Raw genomic sequence first — 19,977 nt, 5'->3', positions numbered from 1 at the left:
AACTGTACTCAAGCACTATTTTTCAGCCCACTGTTTATCTTGTCACCCTGCCCTGTGATTGTCTCTCACTAACTCATTGGCAAATCCTGTCCCTCTGCACTGTCTGAAACTTCACCCCAGCATGTCCAATGACATGTCTTTTTGCACTTGTGTAGGATCACAATGGAAGGTGTCACACTTATGGACTCACAATCATGGACAATGTATATATTGCACTACAGCACTTTCAAATAAATAGCACTTACACAACAACTTTGTCTCTGTGTAATGTGACACATCAACCCTGAGGGAGATCAGTGATGTTTACCTCAGGTCAATGATTATAGATTGTCGATACACCTGACCTGAAAGAATGTTGGCTGATAACTATGCACAGTGGTCTGGATTGTACCATCATCTTCCCTTCCTGAGGGTTAATTCTGAGGAAAATAGAAACTATACACCATAATGCTGTGTTGGACAGAGTAACAATTCCTCAAGGGATGTCTAAGCCACAAATTATTGCCTTCAATTTTTTTGTTCAAGCCAAAACTTACGTATGTGACATTTGACCCAAATTTTACCTAACACACACCATACTGCATGAATGGATGTGTATGAGTTTACATATAAATATGTACCCAGGCTGAACATTGTAACAAATGATAGGTGTGAGTTATGTATACCATACTACATGAGAGCATACTACCACTCACCTTACAAGGATTCACTTGGACATCAGGCTGCAGGCAGACTTAATACAGTGTCCTTAATACCAATTCTGGTAGCAAAGTATGTGACATTGAAAACATACATCAAAATTGTCAACACTTTGGGATCCATAGTAATTTTGAGTGGTGGGTGCAATGGATGGGAGAATCTTAGCAAAGTAGCTTTGGTGTAGCTTCCAATGTAACAGCTCAGTTGGGATTTGGTTGCAGGATGGGACAGAAAAGCTAATACTGAAGAGACACTGTTCACTCATGCCAAGGCCCTGATCCCCAAGCATGTGACACATACTGTAAAGGATTACCTAAATATTTATTAAACATTAAAAACAGAAGCTAAAAGCAGGGGAAACACCTTACATAACCTAACCTATCCTAACTACACATTACCCACAACTGGCCCTAACTAACCTAAGCTAAACTCACTTATCACATTTAACGAAACGATCTAAAGATCAACCCCCCCCACCTTTATAAGACGGGTCACATGGAGGACAACATATACTAACCTAAACACTTACTATCTTATACTAAACAAATATATATTTTTTTGTATTTTTATATTTTATTAAAAAAAATTAAAACACCAAAACCTCAACATCATCCAACACACACCCACCCACACACATAATAAAAAAACAGATATTAAAAGTATCATACCCCCACCCACTACTACTAACTAAATAACAGCCTATTTTAACCCAACACTAAGCCCCCTAAACCCACTAATGAAAAGAACCAGGAAAGAGGAGAGAGGGGAGGGAATCATGGCTGAGGGTATATTGTTTACAAGTTCGCCCTCCGCAGGGTCTTTTTTATGGCACGTACCCTCCTATTCACTCATGCCACCTCCTGCTGCAGGCTGGTCATTTTCCTCAACATACGGTCCAAGTTCCTTTGCATCCGCTGAAAATCTGCTAGGTCAATGACGACAGCAGGGGTGGTCTGGGTGCCAGTTGAAGAAGTATGTCCCCTTGTCGGTGCCATGCTTGTAGGAGGAGGTGCAGGTGGTGCTGTGGCAGGTCCTGGAGCAGTGGAGGTTGACGGTCCAGCAAAGGTGCCTGCTAAGGTTGGTGCCACCTGGGTGGTAGTGGTGGTGCTGGTGGTGGTGGCTGTGGTGGATTCAGAAGGGCCTCTTTGGGCAAATGCCCTTCACACTACGGAGGCTCTTTCATGGCGATAACGCCTTGCCATGTTGCGGAACCCAGACTCCACATCCAGAATGTGGCGGTAACGTATCGCCCTGCGCTGAAACTCCCGAATCTGGGTGGGATTCATATTGGCAGCTGTTAAAACAAATATAAAACCAAACATTAGGTACTTCATTGTGTGATATAGCTCCAGAAGTAAATCAGACAATACATCCAATGTACCAGAAACAGCCCATATCATCGTACAGATCACTGATTGTCCCTGAGGAAGTACATGCCAATGCAGCCTACTCATGCCCTATCAAACAGCACAGCAATACTCTAAAATATGGGTGACAACTTGAATGACCTATGCATCATTGGCCAGCCATTTGTCACGTAAAAAAATGCTGCAAGTCCTCCACCAGTGACAGGCCAACTAATGACTATCTTCTGGATGACAATGAAGGGCCACAAGATCTGTGAGTTGTAAATGAAATTGCCAGGATAGAATGCAGTTGCTAATCATGAGTGGGTATCCTAGGTTTGGACAATTGACTTACAGATTTATATGTCTGTGTATTAAACTTGGATCATCAGTCCTAAGTACACTTTTCACAACCCTACGCCTGTGCCTGGGGGAGTGGGGTGGACAAGCAACAAATACTTTCAAACATCAAGGACATCCAGGAAGCTTTGGACAGCTGTACATGGGTTTGGGCAGTCCACCAAAGAGAAGGAGGATGTCCAACTAGGATACACTCAAACCTTGGACAATCCCATCCACACTTATGTTTGGAAATGCAGACAATTGTCAACATAATTTCCTACCAGTAACACATGACTTGCAACAAGCAGATAGTTGCAAGCACATATCTGGCCATGAGCTGCTTGCACATCTAGGCCATTGTACTGAAGTGCCTCATACATGTAGCAGAACATGTGGAGCTACATGCTGCTAGGAAGTCAAACATACAGTGAAACATGTTCATTAGTGAAAAGGGAAGCTGAGGTCTGTAGGTAAGACTTTGGCATCCCTATTCTGTGAGAATCAGGGTCTGACTTGCTGACTAAATCACAAATATGGTCCTCTGCTACATTTTCTGAATTTAACTTTTATCCACAGAAGTCATCCCTATTCACATGGCCGTGCCTACAGGACTGCCCTACAATCCCAAATTATGACTATACACTAATGATTGCCCAAGTTAAAAATGGGAAAAAATTATACTCTTCTCAAGGAACATATCCGATTATTGACCAGCGCATTACACCTTGCTATGTCTCCAACACACAGGAGTCAATCACACAACAGCAGCAAACACAACATAGAACAGAAATATCAACACTTACTGGAGATGTCTGAGTCCGCAAATCGAGCCACCTCTCTGATAGTGTAGGGGGTAGGTCCACCTGTAAAGTATGGAAGGGAGAAATGTGCTCAACGTCTGTGCACTGTACAATACTTTCAAATACAAATACTATGTGTAAGATTAAATCAGAAAGTCAAGCCTCTCAGACATGATGATACTGCATCCGACATACCACTGCAAACATGCACAGACCTGGGCACTCCAGTGAGTGATACACACATATCTGCACACATGCAGTGGCCCTAACTATCATGTGGTGGCAAACATGCTCCATCATTTGTTTGCAGACTCATTTATGGAGTGTGTTCCTCTCACCATGTGTATCCATGAGAGACATGTAAAGCCACTTTCCTGGAGGACTGCAATACCAGTCACCCAGCTATTGTGACTAAGACCAATGTTACCCCTCAATTTGTATCATTTGCTTCATTTTATGTGCCACAGCTATGGTAAGTTGCACCAAACATTGAGATATGAACCCGTGTACATTACTTTTGGCATCCAGCCCTAATTTAATTGTGGCACAACAAAGTCCAAATATCAGTCTAAGATGTTACCAGAGGTCAGCTATAACTTGTTACATATGTGTCAGAATCCAGTTCAGATATGTCTCCGAAGAAATTGAGGGACACATTATTTATTGAAAATATCTGGATTAAAAACATGTCTTTCCTGGTACACCACAGACCATGCATAAAACTTATGTTAGAGCCACATTTGCATCATCTATTGACGTGAAGGCAGCACTGATTTACAGGCTCCTGTTGTGCTCTGTAAGTTAGTGCAGCTGTTGCGTCAACAAATGACGGTAATGTGTAGGAATTATTGTATAACTCATGACAACTGTATGTTTAACTTGCATTCCACATGTCCAAAAACATTGCCTGCAGCTTGTGAACTAATCTGCTACTGTTACTACAGAGCATTTAAATGTGCACATTACTCTGAATTGGACTCACCAACAGGGCCACTAATCACAACCCCCAGGTGGTCCAGCAGGTCTTGCTCCCTGGCAACCAGGTCAGCCCAACGGTATTTCAGGTGGTGGTCGTTGCGCAGTGTGTTGTAGATTCGCTTCAGATGGTACAGGACCTTTGCCCACCGGAGCCTCCTTGCCTCTGTGTGATACCCCTGTATCACACGCCTACCTGCTTCTATTATTAAGGGTAGGAAGTGCCACACCAGCCAAATAAATCCACCCAGCTCCTCCTCTCCCATCCTGCCAAGACGAGGCCTACCCAACATGCTTGCAAAAAAAAAAAAGGAAATAAAGAGGTACAGAGGAGAATGAAGGGAAAGTAGAAGAGGGAATCCCCAAATTAAAACTACCCACAACAGACTCCCAACAGTAAAAAGACAAATTATACACCAGAAATGACAAAAAATACAGTTACTCAGGATACCACAGACACTTAGGAAACACAAAAAGACAATTTAAAGACCACACAGGAGACAAAATCACAAAATGCACAGAGAGACAAGTCAAAACACAGCCACACAGTCAGGAAATATCACAGACTGCAAAGTGAAAATAAAATTACACCCACTGTACCAATTCTGTAAACAGGATATCCTATTACATCACTTCCTGCCTCAAATGCGGGGTGTTTTTATTCTTATGCAACAAAATATTATATGGCTTACAGTCTGTGCATCATTTTTTTTACACAGATGCTTAGAAATAAACCTGCATCCATATTTTCAAAGATGTTTCATGCTTAACCAATTTCATGGGGTACAGTGTGGGAATTACCGCTCAGGGCCAATGGATGTGTCATGGCAATGAGAGTAATTTTTCGACGCATATGCATAATTTTTTGACGCATGTGCATCTTTTTTTCCATGTATGCATCAAAATGTCTGTCTTTGACTGAGTTTGGGTCATTTCTCATTTGTAATAGTACATGATAGGTGTGAAAATATCGAGACAGATCATACTGCCCACCATGATCCTCTAGTTGTTGTACCGGATTTGCACTCTTGTCTGACAGAATATATGGCCAAACGTGTGGAATACAAATAGGTATTACCCAGTTTGGACATGTTTTGCATCAATAGAGGATAGCAAGGGTACGCAACTCAATACAGTAATTCAATGCCTATGTGTCAATGTGTGTGAATTGGCTCTTACTAATGTAGTTGTCCCACTGTGTGAACATCACAAGACATGTTTTCTCAAATCTGCTTGTATGCATGTGGAGTCAATGTGTCCAACCTTCAGATGCTATTCAGTGTGAAAATGAGAAAGGAAATGTGTTTGTCATACACGTAGCAACAAATGCTGTGTGAACTTCCTAGGTTTTTTGGGACATAAGCATCACCAATGACAAACCATGCACAGGATAGATAGAAGACGGTTGATCATGACAATGTTCCAAGACTAAGCCATCACATGTCCTGGAATGTTGGATACTACTTCCTAGGCACTTGTTTGTATACTACCCATGAGTCAGGCATTGGATAATGCTATGTGGGTACGGTGTTTGTGACACCGAGTCCCAAATACAGTCAATAAATGTCATGTCACACCACAGTTGGAGTCATTTAAATGAGCCATGTTTCTCCTGTGGCAGTGCAGGACCAGGAGACCAAGCAGCACATGTGCACATATTTCCAGTGGTTAATTGCACAAAGGTGTCCGGTTCAAGTGTGTGGGACCATGTGTAGCCTGAGTCATTATTGGGGTCAATGTGGTCACAGTTACGTGCAGGTCTAGTCATGAGTCTGTGGAGCCATTTCCTGCATTTACAAGGTATCCTTCACAGCTGAATTAAAGGAAAGCCGAAGAGGAATTGAGAACACAAATGGGGATAGTCCAGCTATGGCACTGCAGACGTGTTATGAGACTGACAACAGGGCAACCTTGGTGTGCTGACAAAGTAAATGGATCAGGAATTTTAAACCGGAAGGTTTACTCACAACATTTGTACACAGGGTGACCTCTAAAATTCCTATTGCAGCTGGGAACATCAGTGCCTCTATGATGATTAATCTCACAGCTATTCACCACGCAAGCCCCATCAATATGTTGGAGGCAATGTGAATCAGCATGTGGACAGTCAGGGTCCTAACATGTGTTGACATTTCATGCACATTATCTGACGTTGTTTGTTGTGCTGGAGGCACCATACCCAACCCATGAATACAGCCATGGTACACTGTCACTATTTTTTGCTTATGCATACATGAAAGCCAGACAAGGGATGGGACATGATTAGGCTATTTGAAGACAAGTTCCACCCCATGATACAATAAGTAAACTGCTTATGCTATACAATGTATTTGAGTATTCATTGCAGACCTACCTGACACAATACCCCAGGAGGAAAGTGAGGGCTTGGAAAGCAACTATGAGACAAATGTAGCCAAAGGGAACCATTATGGTAACCCAAAGAAAGGAACCAGTCAGGCTAACAGGATGCAGGGTCAATCAGGAACAAAAATTTAATAAGGCAAATACACAGTGAGCAGACTGAGACTGGTCAAAGCTGGAACAACACTGTAGAAAATGAAAACTGTGTTTGTCCTGTTTGTTGGAATGTAACACAATAACCCAAGGCCTTTGTTACACAAGTGATTTATACAGCAATGCATAACAGTGTTATACATAAAATGGCAGCTTCTATGCTGTTCCAGGCAGTTTCAAGGGCAATGCATGTTCAAATGGCGGGTCTGCATGGAGGTGCTCACAGGTGTGTGCAGCTTCAGTCTCTCACAAGTCCTGTAGGTGAGAATCAAGTTCAAAGGGCCAACAGTACCTTTCACATGGGAAGCAATGTACAGGTGATTACAGGTCTTACAGACTACAAGGCAGTGCATTATGCAACCAGAAGTCCATGCAGACAGAAGAAAAATGACTATGGCACACCATACTAAAGAGGGAAGCAAACTGGATTCAGAATGTTAGTCTGGGTGTGTGTAGTTGGGGGATTATCTGGGTACACATATTCTATTTCCTGGGCACTCTGAAGAAGGGTGGGGTGAGACAGGGAATATGGCAGTGGAAAGACTTAAGACCTGAGCTGGCATGTGCATGGGATGTCTTGTGAGCAATGCTAGTCATACCTGGGGCACTCGTGCTATCCATTTGCTGCTCATATGGAATTCTTGTCACATATACTCCTTGCAAAGATAGCAGATGTAACACTTACTGATGTCAAGGGTCTGGTCATACCTTCTTGTTACCAATGCTATAGCACATCCACTGCCTCATGTATGAGGCATTTTGTTACCTTATTGACTGATGGTGTCTTAGTTGTGTGCCGTATGGTGAAATGAACCATGTTGCCAACATGTATGTGTCAAATAGCTGTGCTCCTCTGATATTGCCCTTCAAATGTGAAATGGACAGGATTTATGTCATTTACAGTGTGTGTGAAGTTGGGTGTACATTCATACCCATCAAATATGATGTGAATTTTTCTGTATCCTATTCTGTATTTCTGTAATGCTCCATGGAGCTACACTCTGATTCTGATTGTTAGGGATAATGTTATGCAAAGAAGATTACCCAGACCATGATATAGTGAATAGTATAGGTGTTTATTGACATATGGTAAGACAGTGGTGATGGATGAGTAGAGTTAAAAGAAAGTTTGGACAATATGTTGTCTCCGACGCAATCCTGCAGCTGTGTTTGGATGGTCCCCCTCATGGTGATAGACATGGTCCTGGGATTCCTCACTGGGGTCAGTAGCCATGACAGGTTGGGGTAACCAGAGTCCCCTAATAGCCACACACGGTGCCTCTGGAGTTGACCCATCACATACGGGATGCTGCTATTCCGCAGGATGTAGGCGTCATGCACAGAGCCAGGGAACATAGCATTTACCTGGGAGATGTACTGGTCTGCCAAACATACCATCTGTACATTCATCGAATGATAACTCTTCCGGTTCCTGTACACCTGTTCACTCCTGCGGGGGGGACCAGAGCTACATGGGTGCCATCAATAGCACCTATGATGTTGGGGATATGTCCCAGGGCATAGAAGTCACCTTTTACTGTAGCCAAATCCTCCACCTGAGGGAAAACGATGTAGCTCCTCACGTGTTTCAGCAGGACAGACAACACTCTGGACAACACGTTGGAAAACATAGGCTGGGACATCCCTGATGCCATGGCCACTGTTGTTTGAAATGATCCACGTGCAAGGAAATGGAGCACTGATAGCACCTGCACTTCAGGGGGATTCCTGTGGGATGGCGGATTGGTGAGATCAGGTCTGGCTCCAACTGGGTACACAGTTCCTGGATTGTGGCACGGTCAAACCTGTAGGTGATGATCAAATGTCGCTCCTCCATTGTTAACAGGTCCACCAGCGGTCGGTAAACCAGAGGATTCCGCTGTCTCCTCAAATGTCCCAGCTGACGGTGCCTAAGAAGGACAACAGCGACCACAGAGTCAACAAATTCTCAGGTATGTACCCACAGCTACACAAAACACGACACCAAATACAAAACTCTTCCTGTATGTGTGTTGAGTGTAGGCCTAGGTATGTGTGACACAGTAGTAAATTAAGCCATTTGGGCCCCTGAAATGGCAGCTGCCTGACCTCTAAACTGGGACAATGGGATGTGAGGTATCTGCGCTGGCGTTGTACACCGTCGCGGTAGGCGGTCGTAGACCGCAGCGCAATGCTGCATTGGTTAACATTGGACCCTATGGGTCCCAGGAGCCAATGATGAAGTGCGCCGGCGGTGATGATACACACCGCCGCGGACGTCATCGCCGCGGATGTGACCGCCATTTTCTATCTGTTCAATCACTCGATACCTGATCTTCGACAGGAGAGGACCTACACTGCAAGTGCTGCTGTGACATCGGTCTGGAAGAGACAATGGCTGCTGCGTCTGGGGAAAGGGCCCCTGCCTTCACTGCTCAGGAGTTGGAGAAGCTCGTGGACGGGGTCCTCCCCCAGTACACGCTACTCTACGGTCCTCCAGACCAACAGGTAAGTACACAGGGAGCACGTTGTATGGGCTATGCAGGGTGGAGAGGGCTGGATGTCAGTAGGAAGGGGGCACAGGTCTGCCACCATGAAGGAGTGTGAATGCATGTGCCACATGGCAAGGGTAGGGATGGGGGCCACTCACTTCGACGGAGCAGTTGGTAATGACTTCTCTTCTTCCCCTGTACATGTCATGTAGGTCAGCGCCCACCAGAACAAGGACATTTGGCGTGCCATCGCCAAGGACGTCCGGATTCTGGGGGTCCACCAGAGACGGGGCACCCACTGCCGGAAAAGATGGGAGGACATTTGCCGCTGGAGCAAGAAGACGGCGGAAGCTCAGCTGGGGATGGCCTCCCAATGTGGGAGGGGTGCCTGTTGCACCATGACCCCCCTGATGTTCCGGATCCTGGCGGTGGCCTACCCTGAGTTGGATGGGCGCTTGAGGGCATCACAGCAGACACAAGGGGGTGAGTACACTCTCATTCTGCGGACTTTGTGCGCAGTGGAGGTGTCTGGGTGGGGAGGAGGGCTGTGGGTTTCCCTAGGCAAGGGCGAGTTACGTAGGCTAGGCCCCTTCGTAAGGCATGGCCCTGTGGCCCCCCACCCCACCTCTGTAGAGTACCAAGTACAGGTATACATGCCCCTGTGTCATCTATGTGGACAGATGACACTCATAGCTATGTAGGCCATATCCCAGGAATTGCATCTGTAGAGGCCAAGAGCACGGCGTAGTGCAGGGGGCTGCTGTGTCTGTATTGTCCGCCAACGGTAGCGGTAAGCCATGCACTCAACCTGTCTTTCTTCTGTCGTCCCGCCCCCCCCCCTTTTTGTGCTCTCCCTTTTCTTTTTTGCATCAGCATCATCAGGCGGAGGTACAGTGGCACCGGAGCACGAGGGAGCTGCATCCCACATGGCCATGGAGGGCCACACCACAGACTCTGAATACACCAGTGGGACAGAGGGCGAGGGGAGCTTCACGTCGGTCACCAGATCAGCAAACAGCGACACAGACTCGTCCGCCGATGGGGGCTCCCTTGTGGTGGCGGCACCATCTCTGCCCCCCACTTCTACAGGTACAGCCGCCACCCCCCCTACCAGCACCGCCCTCCCAGCAGCCCCTCAGCCTTCGCTCCGTGCCCGCTCATCCAGGAGGGTGGGCATCACCTTCACCCCAGGCACCTCAGCCCCTGCCCCTGTCACCCCTGCTGCCCTCAGTGAGGAGGCCATTGACCTCCTCAGGTCACTCACTGTTGAACAGTCTACCATTGTTAATGCCATCCAGGGTGTAGAAAGGGAGTTGCAACACACTAATGCATTCCTGGACGGCATTCATTCTGGTCAGGCTGCCCATCATCGAACCCTGCAATCTCTGGCCTCAGCACTGATGGCAGCCATTGTCCCTGTGTCTAGCCTCCCCCCTCCAACTTCCTCCACCCAGACCCAATCCCCTGTACCCCAGCCTATCCCAACCACACCATCAGACAAGCATGCACACACCTCAACACACAAAAGTAGCATCAGGCAAACATAGGCACCACACATCCCACAGGCACTCACACAAGCATCACCCACATACAGACACAGAAACATCCACTGCCTCCACTGTGTCCCCCTCCTCGTCGTCTCCCTCCTCCCTCCCAGTGTCGTCTAGACTCTCACCTGCATGCACTATATCTACAGCCACTAGGACTCGCACCAGAACACCCAGCACCACACCCCGCTCACCTGCACTCACCACCCCCACTACCATTTACACCTCCCCTGTGTCCACTCCCAGTGTGTCTGTGACGCCCCCTCCCAAAGTACACAAACGTGGGCACCCACACACCCAACATCCATCCACCTCACAACAGCCTCCAGTACCTGCACCCAAATCACCTAAAGTTACACCTCCTACAACCACCTCCTCTTCCTCCACTCCCAGACCCCCTCCAGCTACCCATGCCAGTGTTCGTCAGAAACTCTTCCTCAGCAACGTTGACCTCTTTCCCACTTCCCCCACCCCTCCAATTCATAGGTCCCGTAGTAGCACCTCAGCCAAAAAAAGTCCGGTACCAGTGGTGCGTGTTAAAGGTCTGTGGAGTGCACCAGCCTCCATGGCAGCCAGTGTGACACGGAGCCAAAGCAGTGCCAGTCCACCCCGTGTAAAGCACCTTAAGTTGGAAAGTGCCCGACGGGAGAGGGTGAAGACTCCTGCTGGCAAAACAGCTCACAAGGGTCCCAGGGGGAGTGCCGAGTCAGCTGTGACTCCTCCCAAGGTGGTGAAGGGGCAGAAGAAGTCTCCAAAGTCTGGTAAGAGCAGCACTGCGGAGAAGGGCGCCATACTCCCCGCCGGCCGGGACGCCACCACCAGCAGTATCGTCACTGGTCCGGAGACCACCGCCAGAGTCAGTGCCCTGGAGGGCAGTAGTATCGTCACTGGTCCGGAGACCACCGCCAGAGTCAGTGCCCTGGAGGGCAGCAGTGTCGTCACTGGTCCAGAGACCACCGCCAGAGTCAGTGCCCTGGAGGGCAGCAGTATCGTCACTGGTCCGGAGACCACTGCCAGCGTCAGTGCCCTGGAGGGCCCCGGCAGCCACAGCCCCGCTGGGCACTGAGGGACCGTCATGCCACACACCGCTGCACAGGTCAGAGACAGCAAAGGCAAGCACTGCTGAACAGGGCAAAGACCGCCATGGTGAAGACCGCTGAACAGGGTAAAGCACCGCTGAACAGGTCAGAGACAGCAAAGGCAAGCACCGCTGAACAGGGCAAGGACCGCCTTGGTGAAGACCGCTGAACAGGGCAAAGCACCGCTGAACAGGTCAGAGACAGCAAAGGCAAGCACCGCTGAACAGGGCAAGGACCGCCATGGTGAAGACCGCTGAACAGGGCAAAGCACCGCTGAACAGGGCAAAGACCGCCATGGCAAAGCAACACTGCACAGGTCAGAGACAGCAAAGGCAAGCACCGCTGAACAGGGCAAGGACCGCCATGGTGAAGACCGCTGAACAGGGCAAAGCCCCGCTGAACAGGGCAAAGACCGCCATGGCAAAGCACCGCTGCACAGGTCAGAGATAGCAAAGGCAAGCACCGCTGAGCAGGGCAAAGACCGCCATGGCAAAGCACCGCTGCACAGGTCAGAGACAGCAAAGGCAAGCACCGCTGAACAGGGCAAAGACCGCCAAATCAAGCATCGTTAGCCCATGTGCAGCTGGGACAGTGACGGAACTGGGACCGTCACGGGGAGCGTGATGCACTCTGGGCACCATTCCCCCTCCAGAACCAGTGGAGACTGTTATTCACTTGAGAGACTGTGGCTTTGCACTCCCCAGGATGGTACAGTGGGCAACCCACCCACTGGAGTGACTTGAGAGACTGTGGCTTTGGACTCCCCAGGATAAAGCAGTGGGCAACCCACCCACTGGAGTGACTTGAGAGACTGTGGCTTTGCACTCCCCAGGATAAAGCAGTGGGCAACCCACCCACTGGAGTGACTTGAGAGACTGTGGCTTTGCACTCCCCAGGGTGGTACAGTGGGCAAACCACCCACTGGAGTGACTTGAGAGACTGTGGTTTTGCACTCTCCAGGATAAAGCAGTGGGCAACCCACCCATTGGAGTGACTTGAGAGACTGTGGCTTTGCACTCCCCAGGATACATCAATGGGCATGGAGCCCCGTCGTGGATCTGGCGTGGTGCTGTAATCCGGCTGAGGTGCCCCCCCCTTTCCTTCCCCCTGAGGTGCCTGTTGTATTTCTATCTGATGCCCCTGCAGTGTTCTCTCCGTTTGTGGACAGGTATCTAGTGTGGGCCTCGCCCATGCATTGTGGGCCCAGTGGTCCACGGACATTGATATGTGCATACCTGCAGTACTAATCGTGATGTATGATTTTTCAAATGTTTATATATATATATATATATATATATAAATATATATATATATATATATATATATATATATGTATATATTTGGTTACTGTATTTTGATACAATGCAATGGTTGCACTCATTTCCTTTTGTCTTTGCATTCTTCCGGGGGGTTTGGGGTTTTTTACTGGGCTGTTTGGAAATGCATTGGTGTGTGTGTTGTAGTGGGTGAGGGTCGGGTTGGGGGTGGGGGTGTTGCGTGTGTGTGTCCCTGACTTTTGCCTCCCCTATGTCGTAGGTGCAGTACTCACCGTTGTCTTCGGCGGCTACGTTGCTGGTGTTCGTAGAGGAGCAGGAAGACAAGCGCAGGGAGTATTTGTAGTTCCGGCTCCATGGTGGCCTCCTTCCTCGTGGAGTGTGTTGAGGTGAGCGTTTTCGCATTGTAAGAGCTGTTTCCGCCGTGTTTTTATCCACGGTGAATCCGCCCCGGACAAGGTGGCGGATTGGCGGGTTGTGATACTGTGGGCGGTACATTGTCTTCCACCTGTTTGTTGGCGGTGACTGCCGCACTGCTTGCCTGTACTGCCATGGCGGTCGGAGTGTTAAAGTGGCTGTCTATGTTGGCGGTTTCCGCCACGGTCATAATTCCCTTTTTTTGACCGCCGGCCTTTTTGCGGTATTACCGCAGCTTTAACACCGTCCGCCAGGGTTGTAATTACCACCCTATTCTTTTGATCATTTGAAATCATTTATATATTTCCCAAATCCCAATTAGACAAAACACAGAAATTGAAATCCATTTTACTAATTTTAATATAATACCTTCTACAAGGCTGTCAATCCAATTTCCCACTGAAGCAATTCCCTTGCCAGCCTTTTCCCAAATAGTAGTTTCAGTTAATTCTTTAATTCTGTTTTATCTATAAGCCTCTAACTAACTTAGTATTGTCAGGTATGTACGAACAGCAGTGAAACGGACCAAATAATTTACAAACTCCGCCCTCTTTTGCTAAGAGAATGTCTAACGCAAGGCAGTTCTGAAGAGTCATAGCTCTTGATGCAGCCATTTCAATATTCAGGAGTAAAAAAGTTCCTGAGTTATCGGTTAACATGTTATTCACAACTGTAGACAACTTCTGTATTTTTATTGAATTCAGAACAACTTCCACTGAAGGAATTATTGCTCCAATTATGTCTCCCACAATGCTAGAAGTTGATTCCTGCTTGTGTCTTGAATTTCTGAAAATTTAGGAAACTTACTTAAGTCTTTCAGTCTTCCAGTTGGTACATTTTCAGAAAGACTTTTCCCAATTAGCATGTGCCATACCATCCTCTAGGAAGATGCTAATAAGCATTTTTCCCAAAACATAGTAGACACCAGGCACTGGTGGATCCTGACCATTCAACTTAAAGCTCCATTTACTCCCAAACAAAAACATATCTACAGTCACTCGTTCCCACATGTATTCTATCTACATAAGACTGTGGCCTGTATATACAAAGCTCGCCTACATTTAATGAATCTAATGTCATCTTCCCTTGTTAGTTATGTCAGTATATGCATATTCACTTCCAGGACCCTTATCCATTTTAGCTTTAATTGCTCTTCTCCTATCCTCTATGTTATCTAGACATTTCTTCTCTATAGGTGTAAGTACACAGTTGAGATTTTTGGGATGAGTGAACGTAGTCCCAAAGGTTAATGTAAGTTCAAAGAAACCCTTTACTATCGCTATTTTGTGATCTCTAGCTATGTTACAAAGATCTTTAATAACCGGCACAAAAGAAAATATAATATCTAAGTTTGAATAAAAATATTGAATATATTCTTGAATATAGAACCGTGTTAGTAAGAGACTACAACTTATAGCATAAGTAAGCAGTAAATTATAAGAAATTCCCTCCTCAACAGAGCCTGGAATCTGTGTGCAGACATAACAATGTTTTGCATCCATTACATCAACATACTCACGCAATAAGCGAAGACATTAAAAGAAAGTTATTTCTCTTTGTGTAAGCATTTCTCATCTATTTTGAACCTATCCATATCTGAAAGATCAGTAGTTGATTTTGAAGGGGTAACAGCTGTAGGTATAGCTATGGTATGTTTGGCTCCATTCAATTAAAAAACAATCACACTCAGAATCAATAACAAACATACTATTGCACAAACAATTGCCAAACCAATACCTGTACATTTACAGCGATTATTCTTAGTGTATTGATTACTGAAGTTTTCCATGGTCTACAAAGAACCAAAAAGTAAAAGCGAAAAAAATTATGGCTGTGCAGCAAAAATAAAAAACAAAAATAAAAAACAAAAGACAAATCTTCAACTTGCAATCTTCAAATTTAATCCCTCCTAATTGTTTCTCTTTTTTTCTATTTTTTTTTCAAATGTTCATTCACACTATCAGGACCCTTTGTCAAAGTTCGGTAGAAATTGTCAAATTCAGTTTAGCAGCTTGTCAAGTTAGGTTATCAAAGTCTTTTCCGAGTACTATTTCAACAAGGTCTTTCCACCTTCATCCTTCTCTTTCTTTCAAAATTCAACTTTCCCAACAAATGTTTATCAGTTTTCTTCATGTACCAAAATATAAACCTGGAATGTGTCTGTCAAAACAAAAGTATAAAAATTATTCTTGCCATTCATTTGTAGTTGGCTATGTCCATTCAGGACCAGAATATTTCTTGTTGGCAACTCTTTTTCTTTTCAATCTTTGACCACCATAAACCTCTCCTTCACTGAAGTCTTCTTCTCCGTTCAGCTCGTTTTCTTCCCAAATTGGTGGTACTATGTTGATCTTCCCTGCTGCTGAGCTTTTCTGTGGCCAGTTATCACTGTTTAGTGGCTTTTTCTTTAATACACTTTTCAAAATAGAACTTGAACTTTTCTCCTTTGACGTTCCTGCAACTGGTTCAGGAGGAGTCAAACCGTTTTGGCTTTGATGTGTCTCAACTCCTTATCCACTGGGGTCAGTCACTTGTTCGGTCTCTTTTATCAGACCATCTGCTTCTGAGGATACCCTCCTCTGAGCAGGTCTTCTCTCGACCATTATTCTCTCTTGTTCTCTTTGAACCGGTACTTTTATTATTTTGGTTGAGGATGGTTCACCCTCTTCTTCCAGGATACCTTCCACTTCGTCTGACACATGAGTGAGTAATTTGACCGGAGCAATTCCAAGTGCAGCCTCCAGCTCTTCTCTTTCTTTTTCTTCACCTGGAATATACTTAGGTGCATGCATTTGCAACAGCTCTTCTTCTTGCTCTGTTGGATTGTTCACTTTCTGAATATGGCTTGCATGTATCCAGTTTGCAAGTCCAGCACACTTCACAGCTGTATTCATGATTAATATCATCTGGCAGTGTCCTTTCCACCTTGGCTCCAAGCACGACGTCCTCATGCGCTTATGAATAATGACTCAATCACCAGCTTTCAAGTTGTGTCCTTGACCTTGAGATGATTGAAGTGTGGTAGCTTCCACCTGATGAGAGAAAGATCCTACCACATCAGCTAGACCCATGCAGTAGTCTAACTCCATATCATTTGTAAAGTTCACAAATACATTTTTAGGTACTGCTGGTAATTTCATAGTTCAACGCATGGGGATTTCATGGGGCGACAGTCCTGTTTTTTTGTCAGGAGTGCTTCTCATTGACAGTAAAACCAATGGTAATGCATCTGGCCATTTCAAATTTGGTGACACACACATTTTCACCAATCTCGATTTTAGAGTGGCATTCATCTGTTCTATAAATCCTGAACCTGCTGGGCAATAACTACAATGGAGTTGCTGCTCAATGTTTGAAGCTGAACATAGCAATTTTATTACTTCATTGCTGAAGTAGCTTCCTCTATCTGATTCCAAAGAGACCGGGAAACCGAAAGGCGGTATTAACTCTCTAAGCAGTAACTTTGCTACTGTAAAGCTATCAGTTCTCCCTGTAAGGTAAGCCTCAATCCAGTGACTGAAAATGCACACAATCACCAACAAGTACTTCAGACCAGCACACGCAGGCATCTCAATAAAATCCTTTTGCATTCTAATAAATGGTCCCCCTGCCATGCCAATGTATCCCATATTGTCCACTGTCCCTTGCCAATGTTCATCTGTTGACAAATGGTGTATCTGTGGCAAATTGCTTTGACAACCTGTCTAAATTTTGGATTGAATCAATGCTGTTTGAAAGTGTGGACCATCGCATCACTCCCTATGTGAGCTTGTCCAGGGTAGTATCTAGCCATCTGTGTCAGTAGACTGTTTGGCAGAGCTACTTTCCCTTCACCTGTCATCCAGATGTCATCATCCCTTTGAACACATTTTAATTTCAGCCATTCTTTGTGTTCCTCGTTAGGGACATTGGGCCTGATTACGACTTAGGCGGGGGGATAACTCCATCCCAAATGTTCCATAGCATATAATAGACTCGTAATTCAGCGGGCGGGATATCCGTCACATTTGGGATGGAGCAATCCCCTTCGCCAAAGTTGTAATCAGGCCCATTGTCTTGAATAGCTTTTATCTCTTCCAAGGTATCAATAATTTGCAAAGTAAAATTTACATAGATCTCATCATTTTCAGGTAACAATTCCCAATTTCCTTTGAAGGATATGCCATTCAAGGGACAGAACTTTGCGCCTTGATCTGCATATGCATTTCCCAATGGTACATAATCTTGTGACCTCTGATGGCACTGCATTTCACCACAGCAACATTCTCAGGCATTTGCTTTCCTTGTAGTAACTCATGAATCATCTCACCATTTCTTATTGGTGAACCAGAAGTAGTTAAAAAACCTCTCTGTGACCAAATCTGGCCAAAGCCACGCTCAATACCGAATCCATATTAATTATCCATGTAAATTGTCACTTTCATCTGATTCAAAATATGGCAAGCTCTACTAAGAGCTACCAGTTCTGTTATTTGTGAAGAAAACACTCCTCAAAGCCATGAAGCTTCCAGCATGCCAGTGATAGTACATACCGCATATCTTGCTCTCAATGTTCCCACATTATGTCTCAGGCAGGTAACATCAACAAAAATAATTTGATCATTCTCTTCCAGGCAGGTATCTCTAATGTCTGCTCTGGGTTTTGTGCATAATTCTGTAATTTCCAAACAATCATGTTCTGTATCATCCAATTTGTCAGAACCAATGTTTTTAATTGGGAGCAAGGTTGCTGGCTTAAGCACTGTACATCTCTTATTGATACATATGGATATCCCAAGATTGCTGTCTCATATCTAGTCAATCTTGAACTGGTAGATTACTGTGTCTTAGAACGTGTGAGTAAAATCTCTATCGAGTGAGAAATTATTATGTTTAGGTGATATCCCATTACTATATTCTCACTTTAAGCAGCACTCTGCTCAACTGCTGCAACGGACCTCAATCAACCAGGTAAAGCTGCTGCAACTGGATCCAAAGTAGGTGAAAAATATGCTACTGGGCGATTGACACCACCATGTGTCTGAGTCAAAACAGACAAGGAACACGCATCACGTTCATGACAAAACAACAGAAAATTCTTAGTGTAGTCAGGCATACCTAAAGCTGCAGCTTAACACAAACTCTCTTTCAGCTCAGAAAATGCATTCAAACAAGGTGTACACTATTATATGATCAGAAACATCCTTATGAGTCAGCTTCTGTAATGGCTTTGAAAAAAATGAAAAATTTGGAATCCACTGACGACTGTAACCAGCCATTCCCAAAAACATCCTCACACTTTTCTGTGTACTTGGTATTTTCATCTGCAAAATTGTAGCTACTCTTTCTCTCGAAATTCTCCAAGTTCCTTTCTCAATCAGATGACCCAAATGTTTTTTCTCTTTCTGACAGTACTGCAATTTACCAGGGGACACTTTATGTCCATTGTCTCCCAATGAAATTCAACAAGGCAATCGTATCATATTTGCACCCTTCTTTTGTCTTTGATGCGATCAATAAGTCATCAATGCATTGCACTAATATTGATTAATATGACATTACCAATTACTTCAAATTCTGTTTTAAGATCTGGTTGAAAATGGATGGCGATTCTGACAACCCTTGTGGAATTCTACACCAACAGTAGACTTTGCTCAAATATTTAAAACAAAATAGATATCTGCTGTCCTCATGAAGAGGCATGGAAAAGAACGCTTGGCGTAGGTCTAACACAGTAAACCATTTAGCATCGCATGGAATCTGAAACATAATCACAGCTGGATTTGGCACAACTGGACAAAATGTAATCACAATGTCATATATTTTCCTTAAATCCTGTACAAGACGGACTTTTCCACATGGTTTCTGTAAACCCATCATTGATGAATGACATGTGATACTCAATACTTCTTTCAGAATTCCTTTTGCCACAAACTGCTCTATCAAAGGTTTTACACCTTTGATTGCCTCAATCGTCGTTGAGTACTTTGGAGTCTGAGGGAAAGCTACATTTGGCTTCACTGCTACGCTGACTGGTTCTACTCTTTTAATCAACCCAATGTCCTTTCCTTAAAGATCCCAAATTTTAGAATCAACAGTCTTTTGCAAATCAACAGGAAGATATTTAACTTCAAAAACTGGAAAGAAACTAATCAAAGGAGCTTCTTCAATTTCTGGTTTATCAAAACTGATCAAAGTGAAATTCCTCAGACACCGACTCATTGCTGACAGCACCTGTCAAGTCCTCTTCATCATCACTGTTTGTCTGAGTTTCAGTTCCCTCATCTGAACAAATAATTGATCATCTTGTTTTTCACAACAAATCTCTCCCCAGTAGTGACACTGGACTGGAATCGCAAACTTGTGGAAACCCTTAAAATTACCAATTTTAACCCAAACTGGCTCTGTAATGGGGTTTGTTAAATATTGATTTGCAACATCCACAATTTGAATTGTCTTTCCTGACAAAGGCAAATCTGGAACCTCTGCAGATCTCACCATTGATTGTGTAGCTCCTGTGCCAACCAGAAAATA

The sequence above is a fragment of the Pleurodeles waltl genome, chromosome 5, assembly GCF_031143425.1.
Source record: "Pleurodeles waltl isolate 20211129_DDA chromosome 5, aPleWal1.hap1.20221129, whole genome shotgun sequence".
NCBI lineage: Eukaryota > Metazoa > Chordata > Amphibia > Caudata > Salamandridae > Pleurodeles > Pleurodeles waltl.
The sequence above is the reverse complement of the archived record's forward strand: the minus strand, read 5'-3'. Positions refer to the sequence as shown.